The sequence below is a fragment of the Topomyia yanbarensis genome, chromosome 2, assembly GCF_030247195.1.
Source record: "Topomyia yanbarensis strain Yona2022 chromosome 2, ASM3024719v1, whole genome shotgun sequence".
Taxonomy (NCBI): Eukaryota; Metazoa; Arthropoda; class Insecta; order Diptera; family Culicidae; genus Topomyia; species Topomyia yanbarensis.
Window position 1 is genome coordinate 367,611,575 of NC_080671.1, and position 23,722 is coordinate 367,635,296.

Genomic DNA, 23,722 nt, shown 5'->3' on the forward strand with positions numbered 1-23,722 from the left:
TGATAAAATTGCATTTTTTTTAATTTGTTATTTCTCAAAAACTACTTTAGATAATTGATTGAAATTTTGCACACTTCTAGAATGATATCTATACTGTCATATGGATATATATTTATGAAATATTTTTTTAGTAACAGCATTTTACATACTTTTTTTAATAAACAATTTAATTTTTTTTTGTGTTCTCGGCGTTCAAAATTATCAAAAAATATGTCAACTGACGCGGAAAACGTTCACCTTCAATAATCTGTAAAGATATTTTTGTCCTTTTGTTCCAATCCAGAGATATGGTATTTTTTGTCACCCAAGGCGCGCTTTCAACGCGTTGCGCATGCGCCCAATGAGTCACGTGACGCATTCGCTCGAACAGACGCACGCTACGCAGCCGGCATTCTGGGACCGATAGCAGACGGTGATGGATATTGACGAATAAATAGAATGGTTAGATTATGGAATGAGGTGGTACACCATGTGTCATTTTTGTGGAGTTTATTGAATTACAAAGTTATAAAACAGTAACATAATTTACGGGTTATTGTTCCTTTTTATCTCGTTACAATACTATCGAAGAAAGTATCAGCATATGAAAAAAATTTGCTTCGAATCTTTTTATGTGTTGTAGGTTGAAAAAAGTGATATTGCCTCGTGTGTTTGATAGCTACTGCCATACTTTGGCGCACACTAAATTTTTTTTTCATGAGCATCATGATCCACTTGAGTGCAAAAATCGAAATCTATTGTTTTGAAAGCATCTTTTGCCCATTCAAAAAGAATACGAGCATTAACTATATGATCCCCAGCAACACGTTGCATGCTTGCTTTGCGCGCTAACCTTTTGACGGTCCCTCCAACCCCATCGCATGCTCCCTTACCATGAGATGTTGCAAAAAAGTTCCATTCGGCTTCTATACCAAAATCTTTTTTGTGGTAAAATAAATTTTGAAAATTAAACTTATTCTTGTATTGCGATGCAGCTCCATCCGAGAAATAGTGAATTTTTTTGATATTCCTAGATCCAAATTTGCTTTTCAAATACTTCACAAGTCTTGTATTAAACAAATGTACTGACTATGCATCATGAGTCAGTTTCTCCGATATAATTACAAAGCACAAGTGATTCTGTTTGCCGTCGACACAATAATAAACTACGTATGGGTGAATAGTTGCTTGACTATTTGACCAGTGATGGGCTTGGATTGCGTCTTGGACTTGGAACATATAATTTTCCGCGAAATCCAACGTGACAACAAATTCGCCCTCACTCACAGAATTTTTTTTTTTCAACAAGGTAGGTTGCTTGTGTTTTCGATAAAAAATCATGCTTCAACAAAGAAGCCAAATCATTCTTCAGTTCTTCCAAATATATCGCTGTTGATTGTGTCGATTGCACTATATCACATCTGTGAAAATGGGTTATTAACAAATAGAGTTTTCAAACTAGAATGTGCTTATTACCTGTCAGTAGTGATCCATTGGCTGAATGTAAGTTCTGTGACGTTGTTTTCAGTCAATTTTCGTTCCAATTTTTCGATAACAGCTGCAGAGCTAGGACATTTTTCGCAATTTCCCAAAAAACAATTAGACGTTGAGTGTTCGCATACTGATTGCCTTATGTATTCACTCACGGAGTCATTGAAGGTTACCTTGCATTTTTGGAATACTTGCTTCATTCCATATATTTTCAGTGCTACATTTTGATGTATTTTGCAAACGCAAACATTGTGCGTACCGTTTTTGTCAGCCAGAATGCATTCAGGTGGTCTAAGATCTTGAAATTTTGATAAGCTAATCGTTATATCAGAATATTCCATCTTGAAATGTTCGTGTAAATCCATCAAATTATATAATAAAAGTCGTTTTTGAGCCTTTATCCTTTTTCCATGTTTAATAATTGTTTTACAGTCTTTTATTCCCGGTAAAAGTCTGCTAGAAAAATCTGATAAGTAGAAATTTTGCACTTTTTCCACTGTTGAGTAGGGAATTCTTTTCCCGCGCTTCGCCGCAGGCACGGATGCAAACCCCTTTTCTTTTTTCAATTTTTTCGATATTCTTGCCATTCGTTTTGAAACAGAAAATGTTTCACACATTTCTATTGTAGTCCAATTATCTGGAACTGTTGTCAAGATTTGAATTTTATCTTTGGCATTTTGTTTACCACGCAGGGCATTACTTATGTTTTCCACAAAACTTGTATCCAAACTGTTTCTTCCTACTTGGCTATTTACTTCAAATTTTTTTACTGTTTTATTCATTTGAAGAATTTCTGCAACAATTTCTCTTATAGTTCTATTACAAAATTTTGAAAAACGTTTCTTGTTTATTTTCGGTTCACCAAGTTGTTGCAAAATATCATTAATTTTATCTAATTTTAAAGAATCGTCGATGCACTTGTTTTCATAATTCGAACCAGTATCGGAATCGTCGCTTGAATCGGACGAAACTTCACATGATTCTCCTTTATCAGCACTATAAAAAGAAAGAAAAACAAGTTTTCTTTAACAAATACTGTTTGCTAGGACAAACATTTAATTTAACACGTCTATTTTTCGTTAAAAATGTGAGTAACGTTTAGATGCATTATTAAAGGTGAAAACAGAAAAAAATAACAGGGGTTTTTCCAACGAAATAAATAAATGCAAAGTGTTCATTTAAATAATTATAAAAAAATCAAGTGGTTTTAAAATTGTAACAAATATGATGCAAATTATATAATATAAAATCATAGTACACTTACTGTAAGTTTGAATGTTTTAAACTCGCAACACTTTCAATAACACAATCTTCTTCGTACATCTTCCGTCTACATGACTTACAAACGTATTTGCCAACGTACGGTTTAAACTTTTTATTCCACTTAGCAGTTATTAAGAATAAATTATAACGTACAAAGCTGTGAGATTTTCTTCCTAGTGGATTGCAGCATTTATTCGGCTGAACCATATTTGTTAAATTATCGAAACTCAAATTATCTCACAAAGTACAAAGGTGTTTTCCGTACTCAAGGTAGACTAACAATAGATATTTCAACGTGTTAAACAATATAACTGGCGAAGGTCTCAATGATAGAAGTTGCCACGTGCAAAACAATAGAAATGGCGTGGTGCTAAACCATACTTATACATGTTTGAACACGTCCGAGGCATGAGACAAGGAGCTAAACGCTGTTCAAACTTACATGCCCGTTGGTCGCGTTCACGTGGGCTGCGGCCAATGAGTTGTCGTAGGCAGCATCGAATTGCGCGGCACATTGGAAAAGCGCGTCGCGTGTCAAAAAATTCTATATCTCTGGATTGGAACAAAAGGACAAAAATATCTTTACAGGTTATTGAAGGTGAACGTTTTCCGCGTCAGTTGACATATTTTTTGATAATTTTGAGCGCCGAGAACACAAAAAAAATTAAATTCTTTATTAAAAATGTATGTGAAATGCTGTTCCTAAAAAAATATCTCATAATTATATATCCATATGACAGTATAGATATCATTCTAGAAGTGTGTAAAATTTCAATCAATTATCTAAAGTAGTTTTTGAGGAATTACAAATTAAAAAAAATGCAATTTTATCGTTTTTCAAAGTTTGAAAACCCATAACTTAACCAAAAAAAGGAGTTTTAACGAAATACTTATCCCAAAAGTTACACTCCATGTTCCCTACACAAAAAAATATTTTTCATGAAAATCGGTGATTTTGTGGATTTTTCGAGGACCACTTGACGTGGTTTGACTCAGATGTAAGCGACATCACAGGTTTTTTTTAAATGTTCGCGCAACACTTTGCGGTTCTGAAAGATTTTCTTATAAATAACCTCGTAATTGCAAACGAAGATTGGCTACAGGTAATGCCGAACTTTGAAACTCCCTATAAAATTAATGAGTCTTAACGGTCAACCTGGGAACAAGGTGGCCCTATTCTCCGTCCAGGCTCAGAATTTTTCTGCACAGAGCCATTTGACGGGATCCGGTATTACAGGACCAGGAATAAACGCTAGTATTCCCATGGGATACTGGCCGACAGTTTTTCATGCAGAAATATATGCCATTCTAGAATGCACCTATGTATGACTGAAGAGAAGATACCGGTATGCAAATATCTGCATTTTCTCAGACAGTCAAGCAGCACTAAATGCCCTAAGGGTTCCTACATGTCGCTCAAAACTAGTATGGGAGTGCATCCTTGCACTCCGACAATTGGCGGAAAAAATCAGGTCAATTTGTACTGGGTTCCAGGACATTGTGGAGTTGCAGGGAATGAAAAAGCCGATGAGTTAGCAAGAAGACGGTCTTCCACTAATTGCATCGGACCAGAACCATTCTGTGGAGTCTCATCGTGTGCTCTCAAAATGAATCTGAAAAAGTGGGAGATCACAGCGATAAACAACAATTGGAGTACCATAACTGGACTGCGACAATCAAAGAAATTTCTTTCACCTAACGATAAAAAAGCCTGGAGTTGCTTAGATTAAATACAAAAGAACTATGTATCATGACAGGATTACTTACCGGACACTGTCCGAGTAAATATCATCTTATGAAGATTGGTAAACTTACAAACGATATATGCCGCATCTGCGGATAGGAAAGTGAAACATCATAGCATTTGCTCTGCGAATGCAGTGCACTGATGCAACGCAGACTTAGAGTCCTCGATAAAGGAACACTGGAGCCTTTTGATATTTGGACTGCAAATCCCAAATAGGTAATAAACTTCATCCGAAGTGTAGTGCCTAGCTGGGAAGAGTGTGTATCTCAATAAAGACAATCACTCATCAATAGTGATATGTCATAGTTGATAGTACACTTAGATTAAGGAAGGGGCATACCACAATAGATCTAAATGTTTGTCGCAGTGGTCCGTCTCCAATAAAAAAAACCGATTTAATCCACCTAGCAGTGAGATGAGACATTTCTTACACATTTCACTATTGGATTAGTTTGCAGAATAAATTTCTAGTCTTGCACGAATAAAATCTCGAATAAACTGAATAAATTATAGAAATCAACAAAACGACCAAAATAAAAAAGTAAAGCAAAAAATGAAACAATAGGTTTTTAAATTCATAAAATGAGTAGAAAAATTAATGGAAATCAAAATTATAATATACACAAATAAATGAATCAAATAAATCAAATGAATCAAATGAATCAAATGAATCAAATGAATCAAATGAATCAAATGAATCAAATGAATCAAATGAATCAAATGAATCAAATGAATCAAATGAATCAAATGAATCAAATGAATCAAATGATTCAAATGAATCAAATGAATCAAATGAATCAAACGAATCAAATGAATCAAATGAATCATATGAATCATAAGAATCAAATGAATCAAATGAATCAAATGAATTAAATGAATCAAATGAATCAAATGAATCAAATGAATCAAATAAATCAAATAAATCAAATGAATCAAATGAATCAAATGAATCAAATAAATCAAATGAATCAAATGAATCAAATGAATCAAATGAATCAAATGAATCAAATGAATCAAATGAATCAAATGAATCAAATGAATCAAATGAATCAAATAAATCAAATGAATCAAATGAATCAAATGAATCAAATGAATCAAATGAATCAAATGAATCAAATGAATCAAATGAATAAAATGAATAAAATGAATCAAATGAATCAAATGAATCAAATGAATCAAATGAATCGAATGAATCAAATGAATCAAATGAATCAAATGAATCAAATGAATCAAATGAATCAAATGAATCATATGAATCAAATGAATTTTAAAATGTAATTAGTTTAAGCAACCACCATTGGGGCCAAAGGGGCCTGTTGGTGAAGGTAATAAACATAAACATGGATGACATGAATCAAATTAATCAAATTAATCAAATTAATTAAATGAATCAAATGAATTAAATGAATCGAATTGATTTAATTCATCCAGTGAATACAATGAATCAAATTAATGAAATGGATCAAATGAATAAAAAGAATGGATGAACAAAATGAATAAAGTAAAAAATAAATGAAATGTATAAATAAAACAAACGATTCAAATAAACAAAATGAGCTGAGGTGATAAAATGAATAAAAGGAAGAAAATGAGCAGAATTAAATGCATTGATGAAAATGAAAAATTGAACAATGGTAAAAGGTTATAAATTAATATAAAGAAATAAATTGAATCAAATAAATTATTTGGATGAAATGATTAAAACTGAAAAAAGTAGTCAGATTATTAAAATGAAGAAACTGAACAAAATGAATAAACTGGAAAAAATGAATAAAATGCATACAATGAAAACAATGACTGATATGAGTAAAATGCACAAAAAGAATAAACTGATCAGAGTGAATCCAAAGAATGAAACGAATAAAATAAGTAAAATGAACGCGGATGAACAAAACGAATAAAAAGATGCGGAATGACATAATTATTTAAAATGAAATGGTCATATATTTGAATCCAAAAACATTTTTGAATAAAGAAAATGAATAAACCGGATTGTACGAATTTGAGAACCATTGCATCAGAAAGTTTTGAAATGTTTTTGAAAATCTCATCTTCTGATAAAAGGCTAATAAATATGCAATGGACTTTCAAGGGCTTCCATTTTTTTTGGTTTTATTCTTTTTGCTTTCATTCTACTTTACTTGACGAATTCGAAGTTTACTTTTTGGTCACATATTCCCGAAAAAAAATTTATGTGCAGAGTAGAATTTACTGGTCCAGTATTTTAACGCGCAATTGAATATAGTAAAATGAAACAAGGTCACATGTGCTTTCAAGCCCCTTAAACAGAGAACGACAGGGAGAATGCGATTCGTGAATGAGACAGGTAGATATTTCAAAGTTTTTATTTACATTGAAGTAAATAGTGTGAAATGTCTAGGCTATGTCGATAGCATAAAAGCCGTGCATTCAGTTGATTGCAATGCAGTCTCTTTCCATTCATCCTTATAGCTTTCATATTGTTTCGTTCGGAATTCTCGTGCAGGAAATATGGATAAATAAGTCCTATACAGACCAATACCGTGAAAAGGAAATAGTTCAAACTACTCAGTATATCCAAATATGGACGACGATAAGTTAGAGAACACATTGCAGTTGCATCCCCCATCGAGAGTGGGTACTTTGGGAGACTTCTTTTCCTGGATCTAAGTTGTGGATATTTTTGGTCTTTGATCCGTTATTTTTCATGAAAGTTCGTACCAACACAACGAATGTGCAGCTGATACAACTCATGGTTCATTCGCCTGCGCAACGTTCCGTCTTCCATCTGAACGCCACCATAGATGGTACGCAATACCTTTCGTTCGAAAACTCCAAGGCGTTGGTCCTCCACGAGCATAGTCCAGGTCTCGTGGCCGTAGAGGACCACCGATCGAATCAGCGTCTTGAAGATAATCAACTTCGTGCGGCGGTGAATTTTGTTCGACCGGAGCGTCCTCTGGAGTCCAAAGTAGGAACGATTTCCCGCTAAGATCCGTCTCTGAATTTCTCTGCTGTTATCATTGTCGTCGGTTACCAGTGAGCCCAAATACATGAATTCGTCGACCATCTCGATTTCGTCACCGTCAATCCGAACTCGGGTGAGAGGTTCACATTGTCGTCTCTAGAACCTCTTCCTCTCATGTATTTTGTCTGCGAAACGTTGATGGCAATTCCAATCCTGCTGGCTTCAGCTTTCAGTCTTTGAGCAAATATTTTATTTAAAATTCAATAGAGATACGAAAAGTTTAAATATCGCTCGTGGAATGACTCTTTTGAAAATTTCCATCGTCAAACTTTCATATCACCCAGTTAAGCCAAATATTTTTCTTATATAGCCACGAATTTCCTTAATTATAGTGTAGATACAGGCTTTGAATACAATTGAATTAAAGTTGAGTTGATGTAGCAGCAGACAAAAAATGGTTTTATAAGATTTTATGGTCACCGCAACATATTTATTTCATGGACTTGTTGACTTTTCTCAAGTTTCACCGAGAGTCCATGAAATAAAAAAAAATTAAAGGGTTGTGTACAGGACACGACCACGGTGACATTAAAAATATAGCTTTTTTCAAGAGCGTGCAAATGAATTTTATATATCACACATATCGACACACGTTCTTGTTCACTCGCCTGTTTTCATATGTTACAATTTGCTATATACCCTCCCCATTAAAACATAATTTATTGAAGGTCTTTTAACGGTAATCTATTAATTAATCAAGTATCTCACTAGGTGATTGGCATTATTTGGCTGATCCATCTAGTAAAAATAGGCTGGTCTGTCCAGAAAATATATTCAAAAACAAAGTTCCATATTGAGAGCTGTGATGAGGAAACCCACGCCCGCCAACGGAAATATACAGATTCTCCATAAAATATGAAATTTCATTTTCCATTTAAATTTTCAATAATGTACTAATGAACTTAAGTAAACAATCTTAAGTGTAAGTATTTCTTGATCGATTAGTGGTGGAAAAATGAAATTATTTGATAAATTACATTGTTATGCAACGTTCGCACTACCAGTTAAAACGGGTTTTTATGCTATCTTGGTGACATTTTTCTTGTTGCTAATTATTAAAACGTGTTATAACTCTGTAGTGTAAACATTGTATTATTAAACCAATTCTGCAGCGTTTTATGTTATATAGGTGTTTTATGTGGTAATAGGACTGACATAATTATATCTTCAGTACAGCGGTTTGTTTCATAATTTAAAACAGATTTATTTTAAAATTTAAATTAGTATACCCAACCGTATTTGTTGTATACCTTAAAACGCAATTAGAACTGTGTTTTAAATACATAGGGTAGGACAGATATTCTGACTGGTTAAACTGGGAAAACAATTTTAAGTCCAGTAACGCTTAAGACATGGCTTGAATTTGAATCGAAAAAGAACACCCGCTTCAACTGCTGCTGGGACGGTAAGTTCTGTTTTAAAATTTTCCGTTGTGTGCAGTACGAAACAAAAGTGTTTGAAATTAAAAAACAAAAAGTTCTGCTGGGAATGTGATTGTTTCCGATGCAATTACACTCAGATTTTTCACGCAGGGGATACAGGCCGTGTAAATGAAAACCGCGTAAATTTAAAAAAAAAACGCGTTAATGAAAACCGCGTAAATTTCAAAATCCGAACCTGAGTGTACTCTCCCATATAAAATACTACGCTGCTGAACAGTGCAATAGCTACAGAAGCACGTTGTCAGATGCCTTACTGATAAAAAACATATAACCGAAATATGAAACATGAAAACCAATAGGCTCTTTACCCTACGCAGCTACAAAGCGCCGTAAACATGTATTAACAAATTACAACGCACACGCATGCATAAAAATAAATATATTTTTTTCAAACGCAACACTCTTAAGCAGCACACACCGTATTGAATTAAATCCAAACCACCCCACCCACCCACTTTGCAAATCATTCTGTGACACTGTGCTGGTACCCGAAAAATCCGCACACGGCCACCGCTGCCGAAAATGCATAGCGTCTACAGCTTATTGTAGTGCCCAGACGCTGCAGCCATGATCATACCCGTTCGACATAAGAACAAAAACTGATTCAAACGGGTACGCGTCACCTCTATTTATAAACTAACCGTATATGGTTTAGTCACTTAGGTGCGAGTGTGTGCAAATGCCAACGTTACCGAAAATCGATAGCGCTTATTGCATCGCCCGGAGACGACGTTGCTCGTGTGGAATAAGAGCAACAACTGATTTAAACGGACATGCGTTGCTTCTATTTATGACTTTTCGTGTTTCATTGAGCAACTAAGCTGCCCTCTTTTGACGGCTGTGTCTGAGAAATCTGCCTCACGAATGGTATTTTTCCCGTTTTTTGTGAACTTTTTAATTTTACCAATTTCCAAAAGTCTACTTTTATTGGGGAGATATTAAATTATTACCAATATTTAAGTTAGGTGTTTCTGAATCGGTTGGTGTATGAATGATTAAAATCCATCTAGTAATATCGAAGTTATAAGCGTGCAAACCTTACATAGTTTCGTTACATGGGAGATAGTTTAGATTTTAGAATGACACCTATCCCCAGATAGTGGAGTAAGACATTTTTAATGTCAAAAAAAAATGGTTTTGTTTTCTAAAACCTTCTCAATTACAATTAATAAACATTTCAGATTGGCAGAAGATCTTATCACACAACTTAGACATGGATACAGAAATAGCTAGATAGATGCAATGGAAGAGAAACAGAGAGAGAGAGAGAGAGAGAGAGAGAGAGAGAGAGAGAGAGAGAGAGAGAGAGAGAGAGAGAGAGAGAGAAAGAAATTGGGGGGGGGGGGCTGTGAGGAATGGCAAATGATGGTTAATGCAGTGACATTATTTTTATAGGTATATCATTATGATATATTGATTCTTACATTCTTATCTTAATTAATGTAAGCAGTAATTTTTGCGCCATAACCAGTGTAACCTAAATCTTGCAAAAGAGCTAAATTTTCGCTAGATTTTTGGGCTTCAAACATATACTCGCTTTCGGTGACGCCACGAGTATAATTATATTAAAAATCTTTTATCTCACTACTACACACTTGTTGATCTGTGTATTGAATACCATCCAACATTTACCTCATGATTGAACGCAATGCCTAATCCAAGGAATAAATACTAGAACTCAATGTTTCTTTATCAACACTTTATTTTGTCTTTGAAGTGAACTTATATATTGATTTTTGAGAAATAGTTCATTTATTATAAAGGTAATTCACAAAATGTTCTCAACATCGAATTCCTTGAATCACGTAGATGTGTTTTCATACCCCGATATTCAAAATCGGTTTAGTTTTGCCCCTAAAATACCAGTAAAGCAATACTCTGTATGAAACAATCTCATTTTTAATTAGTGGAAATTAATAAGCGAGGACTAAAAATACAAAATGTTTAATATCTCCGCCGCTCGTGCACGGATTTAGACAATCTATAGCTTGTGAGAAAGGTATTTTTAAAGGCTTTCTATTTATGTGCAGTTTGTGGGACAATATTGTATTGTTCGAAAGTTATTTGCAAAAAACCTGCTGTGTTTTGATAAAATCGCCCATATCTCAGAAAGCAAACAACATATCGAAAATCAAAAATAATAGTGTCAAATGGCAACGTTAGGCCTTTCATTTGAAACTAATTTCATTAAAATCGGTTCAGCCATTGCTGAGATAATTACATGACATTTTGTACATACATACATACACACATACACACACACACATACAGACATTGTCTCAATTTGTCGAGCTGAGTCGATTGGTATATGAGACTCGGCCCTCCGGGCCTCGGAAAAAGTTTTCAAAGTTTGAGCGAATCCTATACATTTCTTTTGTAAGAAATGTATAACTTTTCATAGAAGAGAGATAGCATATCGAAATGTTTAAAAGAATTACTGGAAACTGCCTGCTCTAAAAAATTGTAGAAGACACCTAATTTCTATCTCTCTCCGTTGAAAACTGTTGTGTTGGCGCCCTCCATGCGGTAATATGTGGAACTAAAATATTGTAACCAAAATATGACTCGTATTATTTACTTTAATTCTTCTGAACATGCTATTGAGCTAAACGCAACCATTATTTCACAAAAATGTTTAGAACGTGAGAATCGAGTACTGATATACAACCATGCACTGTTAGGCCATATGTTCGCTTAAAGTTTAATAACTTCTTTTAGCAAAGTCAGATTGACTAGCAGTGGCACTAGCAATCAACTCATGAAATACCGATAGGGGTCATTTTTCTTGTCACTCTAGTGGAGAGGTAGAGGTATACACGGTCTCAATAACAACGTTTGCTACACTAACATTCCTTTCCTTCCTTCGGGCGTGACTGGCGCAGTTATTGGCATTTGCAAGCATAGAGCTCTCGAAACGTGCACCTTGAGTATGGATAGCTACTTCCAGGCTCCATTTGTTGGACATCATGCTCATGCTCATTTGGTTAATTTCGGAAAAGTTTGAAAACAGTTACGCAAGTTTGAAAGTGTCGTCATCAATACCGACCCACCCTCTAGTATGTAATGTATTATTATTGCGTGGGTTGCGTACCGCAATCTCCGCGGAAAGAAAGAGTGTACATGTACGAATATAATACAGCTGATCGGCGGTGTCGCTCTGTCTGGCGAAAAACTACCCTTGTTTCAATAATATGGTCACGTAGCGAGGGTTGTGAAAAGAATAAGGAAAGAAAGTTACAGGAAACAACCGTGAAAATATTATCAATAACCTTGAGGAGAAAATTTGCTGTTGATTGGAAATTGACGGATTAACAAAGTTGTGCTGTAGTTTTCTATGAAGCTTTCTTTTATTGGATTAACTCTTCCAACTCCAACGATATGTGAAGTCAAGCTTTCTGCATGTAACAACACTACTTACTGAGTAATCAAACTGCTTGTCAAATTAGAACCTATTTGGAACAGATTAGCCGTCGGTCGACAACTGAAGACCCGTTGTTTTGTATCCCGCCCATTCAAACCGGTAAGCAACACACTGTGTAATACTAATAAAGAGAGCAACGATGATGAATGTTTTCTGCTGTTTTTTTTCCTTTTTCCGAACCACCCACACACCCTTCCCCAACGGACTGGAAGGCACCATGTTATGATGTCTTCCATCGAAATCGAAGAATCTCTGACTGAGAAACGGGGACAGCATATTTCGGCGGCTTGTTTTCTCCGTGACAAATTGTGATGTAATTCTATCTAACAGTTCATTTCGTTCCTGTCGTCGACCTGTTCCCGGTTCCGTCACTCGGCAATCAATCGGCCTATATGTATGAACTATATAGGCTTTTGCCGTAACCGGTAATGACCATCGCAGACGAAGCAAAAACTGGCCAACTGGGATATGGTATGACCGTAATTTATCATTTTTACTTCAGCCCAGCATGTATGCCATAAAGTCTCTGCATGATGAATTGCCAATTTGTGGATACACCAAACAAGGGAAATATAAGACGCTCATGAATGTACCTACCAGGGAGTTAGTACATTTCTGTCTGATCTGATCAATGTAGTACATTTTCAAGCGTAAAGATGAATTTGCGTAACTTGATAGGTGTTGGTGTGGGAATCAATAAAACGAAGGAATGCTTCCTTTCAACTCACTATTCATTTAATTCCACAGAATTGACAAATATTTGTATAGGGAAAAATCAGCTTGATTCTATAGGAATTACGTTGTAGGTAATTTTATTTCTGGAATTGGTGTTCTGTATGACATATTTCTTGAATATGGACTGGTCTTCTATAACAGAAACATTCCAACATTGCATTTAATAGGAAACTTGATTCTATAGAATAAGAATACATAATAGCACTCCAGTCCAAATTTTATTTTTTTAAATTAAGTTCAATACATTATCAATATGGCAACAAATCCTTTTCGTATAAAATGGCTATTCAATATAATTTTTAACTACTCTACGACATCTCTTCAAATAAGAAAGATATATGTCTAGTAACGAATAAAATCTGTGAATGGACGATATACATGGTTCTGATGCCACAGTAGAGAAAAGTAATTTTAAGAGAAGTTGGATTTGAATGTTTCGTGTTCCAATTGTCACCAACTTGTTACCAGTTAGACGATATATCCAAACTATCACCAAATTGGAGTAAGTTAGACATTAAATCCAAACAGTTCACATAGCATGTGGGAACAAATGTTTGATAATTTTAAGGATAGTAGTAGATAAACGTTTATTGCAAAAAATAAAACAAAATCGCGTGTTTGGCCCAAAAATTTATATCGTGACATAAGCAGTGATTGTAACTTCATCAGTGATACAACAGGCCATTCGCGTCCTAATGTCAATTTACCGTATTCGCGTTGGTATCGTCCCAAAACCATCTTTACAACCCGTTCTTTGCCATAAACTAGTTGATTCGGCCCGGTTTCAAATTTGCACACCCTCGTGGATGACTCACGCGGAAACCGCCGTTCGCAGCATCGACATCAAGTGGTACCGTTTATCACCTGTACAACCTTCCTAACAAGTCAAAGACGATTTCACCGTCCTTCTGTTTTTTTTGCTCGCGACCGGTATACCAGCTTCAAAGCCAAGATTGGGAGGCACGCCGTGCTTTGAACCAGTTTCCCATAGTCAGTGGTCGACACCTGGGTTAAATAAATTTCAGTCGCCTCGTTGCTATGGGATCGTAAAATTACTTAAAATTGATGTTGACGGTTATTGAGCGATTAAATTGAAATTGGCGCAGATTTTCTGGATTCGATAACATCTGCCGCCCTTGCATTTTCTTGGGAGACGCGCAGACAGTATGGCTTGTGGACTGCGCCACCAGAAGTTGACAATATATTTCATATTTCATGATGAACCGGTAACAGTGGGACGCTACGAATTACTAGAAATTTCATCCGTGAATGCGTTATCTTATTCATCTCAAGAACAAATATTCTTTCTTTGACAATTTAGAGCTAAAAACTGAATGTTATAATTATTCTTCATTACTATAATGTTTCTTGGGGCTTTAACCTGGATGGGTCATTCACATTGAAATTATTGTTTATTCTAAGTGCAAGAAGAAATGTTGATGGCTGGTAACACCCAGATTGGCACAAACGCGTTGATCAAGTTACAGTAGAAAATCATTCTCTTAATCAATAAAGCCCATTAGAAGTTTGCCAAGATGACAGTTGTGGATTTCGCAATGGACCTTAATTGTTGACAAAATCAAAACGCTACTGCTCTTTAATATGATTTGAAAAAATCCGTGTAGTTTGAACCTTTATATTTTTTGCCTAACTGAATTATTAATAGAACAAACCAACTTAAGGCTCTGAGATGTGATCAGTTGGTATGAGTACATCGTTCGTTATCTATTCCGCTGATACACCTGTGCGAGATACCACACGTAAACACTAGATCGCGGATGTTGGCAGAAGGATGATACTGCAAATTAATAATTCATTGAGTGAATTTTGAATCCACATCGAATTACCATAAAACATGTTTCTATCCGATTCGAGCGTTTGCCCTGAGCCGGAATACGAGATGTGATCAATGGTGGACGATTAATTTTCGTGGAAATTCGCACGTAATGTGATCGTAGGTGTCGCGCCTGCCACCATTGGAATAGTAATCTGATTACAATCTGTAAGGCTTTGAAATTTTTGTATACATTTGCTCTTAGATGTGATGTGAAAATATGGCGCAAAGCTTGAAGTCAGCACAAGAATAGACCACATACCGAAATCTGATGGGTTGGCTGCAGTGAACAGCTGTTGTGTAAGGGCAGAGTAAGGCACAAATCCCCGACTACATACGGGGAACGTGCCATTTAAGCCAATATATTCTGATTCCTGAAGGGCAGAGAACATATTTACCGTCCCGAGATAATATAGTGTTGTAACGTGACATACCGATGAACGAAAGCCAAACTTCAAAAAGCTTGTGCTTATTATGTAAATCAGGAAGTGGATTGGGCTTGGGGAATAAATTCACAGAACAACTACTTTGAAGGTTAGAGGTTTAATGTTATTTTTTTGTGAGCCCTGAAACGAAATCAGGTTAATTGCATCAATCCAACGTGTTAGTGTTAGGTGCTCGCGAATCAACGGTGGTGTGAGCAAAGTTGTTATATACATTACGGGTTAGAACCTAATTCCAATATTCAGTTCAATGGCTTCGGAACTGGCATCAGTCAATTTGACAGCAGTAAAGCAATTTTAGTCTCACACAAAACAACATAAGTAACAAATACTGCTCACATATGGTTGTCAAGGGAACGATAATTCCCTGTTTATCAATTCTGTTTACGGTAGGAGGACACATATTTAATTAGCATGTTCGTATCAAAATGAGTTAGAACATATATAGTTATATGTACATAGAAATAGAAAATTTATCGCCTGATCGAAATCAATTGCATTTGGAATTCGTACGAAACGTTCTCTTAAGGTTGGACAGAGAAAGAGTAAAATTCGCAAATGAAAAAAGCAGTTTTTTTCCACACCGTATGTCTTCATAAAAATCAATCAGCAGTACTGTAACAACATTCTACATACGCTGATTGATTTTTATGAAGATCTGACATACGGTGTGGAAAAAAAACTGCTTTTTTCGTTTGCAAATTTTGCGCATTCTCTGTCCAACCTTAAAGAAGCTAGACACTAAATTCTGTGTAACTTGGCAATTGCCTACACTTTTAGCGCAAACATTTATAAAAGCAATTTTATTTTCATGCAAAAATTTCAAATTGTTGCGTTTGTTCTGAAAATTAAAAAAACCGTTTTAATCCCCCTAGTGGTGCAATTGTGCCTTTCTCATTTATCCAAACTACGATTCCATGGCTGGTTATGTTTAACCCTTTATAAGGCAGTGGCAACTATATTGGCACATTTTCGTTTCGTTTATAACGCAGAAATATGAAGTGTTCCAATCTTATGAAATCTACTTGTTAGGAGTCTGGCAACTCTTCTTATTACTTTTTATTGAGATACAGTGAAAAGTGTCAGATTGGTGAAGAGTTTTTTGAAAAAAATACGCTGATTTCCTTTTGGATAATAAAATTAGCTCGATTTTGAAAAAATACTCTAGACCCTATAAGTTGGTGATGCAAATTTGTTAAAACAATTATTTTTTATCCGAAAATTTGGTTTATGAGTGGTTAAAATTACATAGAAAAAAATTAAATGAATAAATGAACATCTGTAATCTGTGGTCTCATTTTTCAACTTATCCTCAGAATCCAGGGGTTATTTATTGTTAATCAGGTAATAACCAGTAACTCACCTTCATTTCTTTCCGAATTTCCGATCCAGCTCGATTTGTCTTTATATTTCCACCAATCTCGTTGGAAATACATCAAACATTACGAAGACTGACTTTTCTAACGGCGGTACCACGTATATTTTCAAACCATTATTATATTACTTATTATATTAAGAAATAAATGTAAATATATTGTAAACTAAGTGAAACAACCGTGTTTCTTTTATTTCATCCATTAATAGCCACAAACTCTGGGCCTAATAAAGGGATGCTATAATGGTGGAAATGTTTATTAATATTCAGTGCGATTTACACATACGTACAATGAATCTACAGCTACGAACTTGAGTTGCTATGTGTCGACGCTGAAACACTTAAAACCAGCGGCGGATCCGGTGCGGATGTGGGCGATAAATGGATTATCTGCACCGCAACTGCAAAAAAAAATAATAAAACCACACCGCTTACCGCAACCTCTCTTTATTTACCGCACTGCGCGGTAAAATTTGTGTATTTTTAAAAACAGTGTTAACCCATTCATGCCCATATTGTTTGTGGACAACAACGTTTTTAAACAGTTGTAACTTTTGATTGAGACGAGATTTTCTCACAAAAACAAGTAAGGCTAATAAACGTGACGATTGCCTTTCATTTGATTACTAACAGTTACAAGGATCAGCTCTAGAACTGAAATTATTTCGATTACTCTGAATGGATTCCAATGAAGCAGTGCTGCCAGGGACGTTGACGACGAAAAATGATTTTTTTCATATATTTTCGTTATTGTTCAATATTATTGAAAACTGATAAAACTTATCACATTAGAGTGCCTTTGGCTACGTTTTCCACTAAAGTGGACTATTGTAAATATTGTAGGAGAATTGTATTGAGCATTGGAAGGTAAAAATTGAACAGCTTCTAGCACTGCGGGGTAAGCACCTATCTTTATGAAAAATGGCTTTTTATGTTTCTTGACCCAACCGTTTTCAAGGAAAAATAGTTTTGAAATCCTTCGTGCACTAGAAAGAAGTTGGGCATGAAAGAGTTAAAAAATTGTTCATTTGTATACCCATATACAATAAAAAGTTATTCTTATTCACAAGAAGTTTAAGTTTAAGAGACTCCTGAGAATGTAATGTTTATGAAAAAATCAACTTATGCATTTTCTATTAATAATATTCCGTACATTTTAAGGCAAACATTATACATTCAAAAACGTTCTACTGCAGTAATAGGAAAACTTTTATTTTGGCAACCCTTCAGTCAATTGAAAAAATGGAATAAAAATGTAATAAGAAATGAAGCTGCTTTTTTTTTTCTCTTTAATTTTTCATATTTTTAATGTTTTTGACATATGATGATGATGATGGTCCCACCTCATACCCCCACAAAGGTGTGAGCTGAACGATTTATCTAGAAGATAATTAATATTTTAACGCATGACAAGACCAGTTAACAACAAAAAAACGTACTGATTCAATTTGCAGACATAGTCTTTCCTTGAAAAGAACGTAACCAGATATATTTCGAATATTCCATCAACAACCAGGGTCCATCAACAAAATTTCCGGGAAGATACTTGATAGAATCGGAAATTGAACCCAATAGCTTCCATTTCTGATAATTCTCTGTAAGACTCCTCCCCCTGACCAAGACATCGGTACTACCACCTGCTAAATTGAGAAGTGAAGAGCCTAGTGGCAGTGCAGAATCCAGTCGAGTTATATCATCCACATCAGGCCCCTTTATTGAATGTTGCGTACCACTAACCCAAGGCAATCCAGGGATATTCCTTTCCGGGAATACCCAGGATTGATCAGGAATTGAACCCGATATCTTGTTATATCAGATGAAGTCAACAAGCCCCACACTCAACGAACCAATTCCGTTATTGCCACTATCGCAGCAATAACCGAGATTAACTCTATTGTCGAGCAAAGTCAACATAACTCCATCATCAAATCAGACCTGGATCACAACAAAAGTCTAAAAGCTTCGATTTAACCCGATGAGCTCCTAGTACTGGTCACCATGATCGATTTCAAGTTAGTCTCTATCTGCTTATCGCGCGCGTGGCTCAGACTTCTGTAGACATTTCATTATTTTTAAAAAACTTTAATAAACAAGTAACAAAAATGAAAATGAAATAGATGTTTCCCGCATTTACGTAGTAAAAATCGGATATAGGAATTTCACCAAAACAAAATTTAAAGTCGATATACCTGTACTTCTATATAGTAGCGAAATAAAAACATATTGTATTTCATCAATAAGAACGACACCATATTTGACAAAAAAATAGCTCTATACATTACATCTAATCAGGAGTCCGGTCTCAACCGGTACATAATTATTGAACATTAGAAAAACTGCAAAAATGTATGATTTGTAGCATACAGCAGAAATGTTATTAAGAATAGGGGGTTTTATGGACAAAATATCCCAAAACTCTAACTTTCGTATTTTTCAAGATACTTGATGTATTCTCATTCAAATACTAAGATTAATCCCTTTTAAAATGTATGAACTGTAATTTTCTAAAGGCTAGTTAGAAAGTTGTAGCATTTAATGTGTTTTCCTCTAAAATTTGCCCAATGATCCAATGGCAAAAATTTCAATTGAGGTGGACGGGAGTTAAACTATGTGGTATTTGGCATCTTAGCTAACTTTCACACTTGTCACAATATGAAGGGGGCTTTGAGAATTACAAAAAATACAATACCCTACACTAATAAAACACTAACTTCGAATAACTTTACTTCAAAAAAGCTACAAAATAGTCTTAACTGAAAAATATTAGGACCTAATTTGGTAAAAAATTATTGTAAATTTGGATGGAAGTACGCGAAAAAAAGAAGTTTAAAAAAATTAACTGCGGAAAAATTCACATTGAATTTACACAGCAATCAAAGAAGATAGAAATACGATGTTGATGAACGAATGATAGAATAATCAGTCTAATTTGGACCCCTCCTTATTTTGGACGCTTTTCATACATTTGTATCCTTTACTGCCAATTACTCCAAATTCGTTTGGTTTGATGAAGATAATTATATTCTTTGGGTTGTGTTTAAGTCCCAGCATAATTAGTTCATCTCTAATTCCTTTAAATTAATCAAAATTCACAGTTGGAAAATTGATATTGAAAACGATTCATAATTTCACGATTTCCAACAGGAATCGGGAGAAGTGATGCACTTTTAAATTGAATTTAAGAGTTCAAATTTATTGTTTTTAAATGATCTAATAATTTTGTTTCTATTTGGATCTTGCATTTTATGTGTTTGAAATGGTTAGTTTGCGAAGTTTTACTTAGAAGTATAAAATAACTAGTGTCCAAAATATGTCGTAAAAATAATAGCGTCAAATTATTTTGGACACAGCTAGTTTTTTTTTCGTAATGGCAGTCTGTTTATCAATTAAGAATAACCAAAAAGTAAGAAATCAAGTAGCGATAAGTCAAATATTTATTATATTGATTTCTTCTCCAATCATTAACAAGTCAATGGAAATTATGCCAATTCGAAGTTTTTTATGTTTCTCTATTGTAGGGTAAAAAGTAAAACTCGAACGTTCTGACAGAGGGGTTTTCCTAACATTGCCATTGCTAAGCATTTGCTAAGGAAATAAATCTAGTTGCGTCCTTCTCAAATGGTTAAATTCCTAGTTTTAATCCACTTTTTAATGCAAACGTGAGACTTTATCAATTTTTTTTTGCAGTTCGGTTGCGGTAAAACCGCGCGGTAAAATTCGTGGTGGGAAAAGGGTCGTGGTGAATACCGCGCGGTTGCGGTAATTACCGCAACCGCGACGAACCCTAGATCCAAGAGGAGGGTTCGAGGGTTACCCGCCAAAAATTTTCAACTTGTTAAGAAATTTAAAATTAGTTTCTCAACTCAAAATAATTTCAAATCACATTCTTCACTGGTTTTCAGACCCACTAGAAAAATTTATTCTGGAGGAACTAGAAAATTTTATTCGGGTAGGGGGGGTACATGATGAGGGAAGGGTGGTTTAGGGAAGGGTGGTGAGTGATGTGGGGGGGGGGTACCCCTCATCGTATCCCCCTAACTATGCCCCTGTTATAATACATATGGATACAGAAAACCTATGTATGTAAAAAAAATGGCCGGGATTATGTTGACGATGTTCAGAGTGATTGCATAACCTTTCTATAGGAGAAAGGCAAAAATGTGAATTTGCTGTGTGTCAGCACTCTTAAACCCGTAACTCCGGAACCGGAACTAGGAATTTAATGAAATTCAATAGCAGCCTATGGGAACGTTGTACCTTTCATTTGAGAATAAGTTTGATAAAATCGGTTCAGCCATCTCCGAGTAACCGATGTGCATATTTTTGGTCAGATACCAGTCAGATTAAGTTAATGATGTCAATGTTTTTCATTCAAATGTTTGTTTAAACTAGCTCTGGAAAGATACTCATTGTTAAATAGATGTTGATCGGTATTATACAAAGTATTTCAATGTACTGTAAAATTCGAGTAACCAAAATTTGTATAATTTGTGTCCAACTAGAATGAAAAATCCTGAAAAGTTTTAAAACTGTTAAAATTTTGTTTCAGTATTTTATCAATGTACAAAAAGCTTCATCCATTTTAACACGTTGAAGAATTGAACAATAAACAAATGTTGCGAATTTTAGCTTAAAATAATTTGAGATAATTGCCAACTAGTTTCACAAAAAATGTACTAAAAATAAACAATCTCTTAAAACTAAATTTAGCATATCCCAATCTAAAGGAAAATAAAAACTTGCTTGGAATTTATTACTCTTGCTCAAATCTGAGATTTATTTGTTTTATAAAAAATAGACACTTTACGAAGCTTCGTAAAAACAGGTAATGTCAAATTTCGGTTTTTTCTAGTATATACTCAATATACTCAATATACTCAAAAAGTATAGCAAAAAAATACAAATTTTGATATTTTTAGCTTGTTTCATCCAAGCTACAAACTCCAAAATTAATCCGGCGCCAGCTTAGTCCTGTCACTATATTGGTGTCGGCTTCTGATGAGACGCCGAACGTAAATTTCATAACTAATTTACACAGAGAGTAGTTTTGTACTCATATTCACGAAGTAATAGTTTTTACTTAAAAAACTCGCCGAACAAAAGTGTACCCTGCATCAAATATTCAACTCATAAACCGTCAGAAATTTCCAGGCAAATTGTATCCACATCTGCTTGCAATGGGATAAAGAAAAATAATAGTAGGATTATTTCGACATATCTGAGCAAAAGTTTTTCAATTAGAACATGCTCTGTTTTTCAGTTAGAGCGTATTCTGCAAGGGTATTATCTATTTCTGACCTTTGTATATTGTTGGTTGCCGACTGTTTTGATTAAATGCGGGTTATGCTCATAATATGGGATTAGAAGTGAGTGGCCTTATGGCCTGCGTTTTATCTAAATTTACGAGCGAAGGGTCCGGTTTGGCAGGGATCGACGTGTCAGCGGAAGATAATGAATTTTTCAAAAATGCCATTCATAAGCCCTTCTATTTGATGAGAGTATAATTATTTTTATTATTTATACATGGAACTGTCCCACAACAAAAACTAGTGTAGCTGTTCCTTGCGGTATATTATCTCCATTAATCAATTTATTTTAGAGAAACGACTGTAGACGTAGGACATCGACAAAGACATTGCTATTTCATTGTAGCTGTTATGTAGCAGTTAATACCCCTTGTATATTGATCTAGACTAGCTACCTATCTTGTGATATCTTGATGTGAGAGAATTATATTGTACTATTTCTTGATGATCTACTTCCGGTATTTGAACCTATATAAACCATTGTACCATAGGCTTAAGTCTCTTTCCCGTTCGGGACGTTTAAGAATAAATGTATTTTAAAGTACAAGTGTTTCAATGGTGTGCGCGGTAACCTCGCCCCCCTAAAGACGATTTATCAGTAGCCAATATGTAACTTACCTTGCATGTCGTCATAATGCTGCAAAAAAAGAAAAATTTAGAAATCAAATATTAAGTTATAAGTATTAGGGTGATTAACATCTAGATTTTTTATTACTAGGCTTGTACATCGTTTTGTTTAACCTCGTAAAAAGTGACCTATCGTACCCCCAGATTTTAAAAACGTCGAAGTAACTTCGCCCTAAGCAAAAGAAGAAACTATATAGTTAGTCTGATGAGGAAATCTTGTTTCTATTTTATTCTTTTAGGTAATGTTGTACTAAAATTTAAATATCTTTAGAAAAATTGATATAATGACTAACAGAATTAAGATTTAATCTTACAAATAATACAATATTATACATATCATCCTATTTCTCTCCTTTCTAGCTATGCATTCAACACTAAGAATAACTACAACACAACAAACCGCTAGAATATAACCCAACCATGAGTACTATTTTGTTTTCATTCCCAAACGACTAACACCAGTTCTGTTTAATTTATTCCGATCATCTGTGCAATCATCGTCAGTCGCAAGTTGGTATATCCACAAACATACGAAAGGTAGAGATAGAAAAAGAGCTATTTACAATGTGGATTTCCACCTTGCGAAAGACGTCATCAGCATCGAATTATCTTAGATAAACAAAATAAACTATAACAAAACACGACGTAGTTTGGCACATTTCTTGCGCGCGTCTTCCGATCGGATAGCCCCTGCCGGTATTCTCCAGCATTTGTTCCAGTTCGGCATGTTATGCCATACAGTGAACCGGTATCCATACCCGTAACCAGGATAAAAAAAAGTTGCGAACCGATGTTAATGATGCGAAAAATAGTTTGTTAAATCAAACATTCTTTGGTGCTGAAACTGGGTGATTGGCTGCTTAAAGTCGGTTTGTTTAATGTCAGCTCGTACTTTTTAACGACACGTTAATTTACCAGGTAATCGCGGAGCCATTCCAGTCGAGTAAATAATGTGTCTTTGCAAGTCATTGTCGTACATCAATTCTAACCAGTTTCGGTTCGGGTCGAACAAGTACAGCTTTAAAGAAACAGCGATTACATTTTATTAAGAA

General features: G+C 34.9%; 1 protein-coding gene across 5 annotated transcripts in view; it reads right to left on the reverse strand.

Annotated features, from left to right (window-relative positions):
- LOC131684460 (uncharacterized) overlaps nucleotides 1-23,722 on the reverse strand; it is a 374,204-nt gene that overhangs the window by 143,433 nt on the left and 207,049 nt on the right. For all 5 annotated transcript variants that reach the window (XM_058967367.1, XM_058967366.1, XM_058967365.1 and 2 more), the window contains one exon: nucleotides 22,662-22,680. The gene's annotated coding sequence lies outside the window, so the exon portion shown is untranslated. The remainder of the gene's footprint in view (nucleotides 1-22,661; nucleotides 22,681-23,722) is intronic.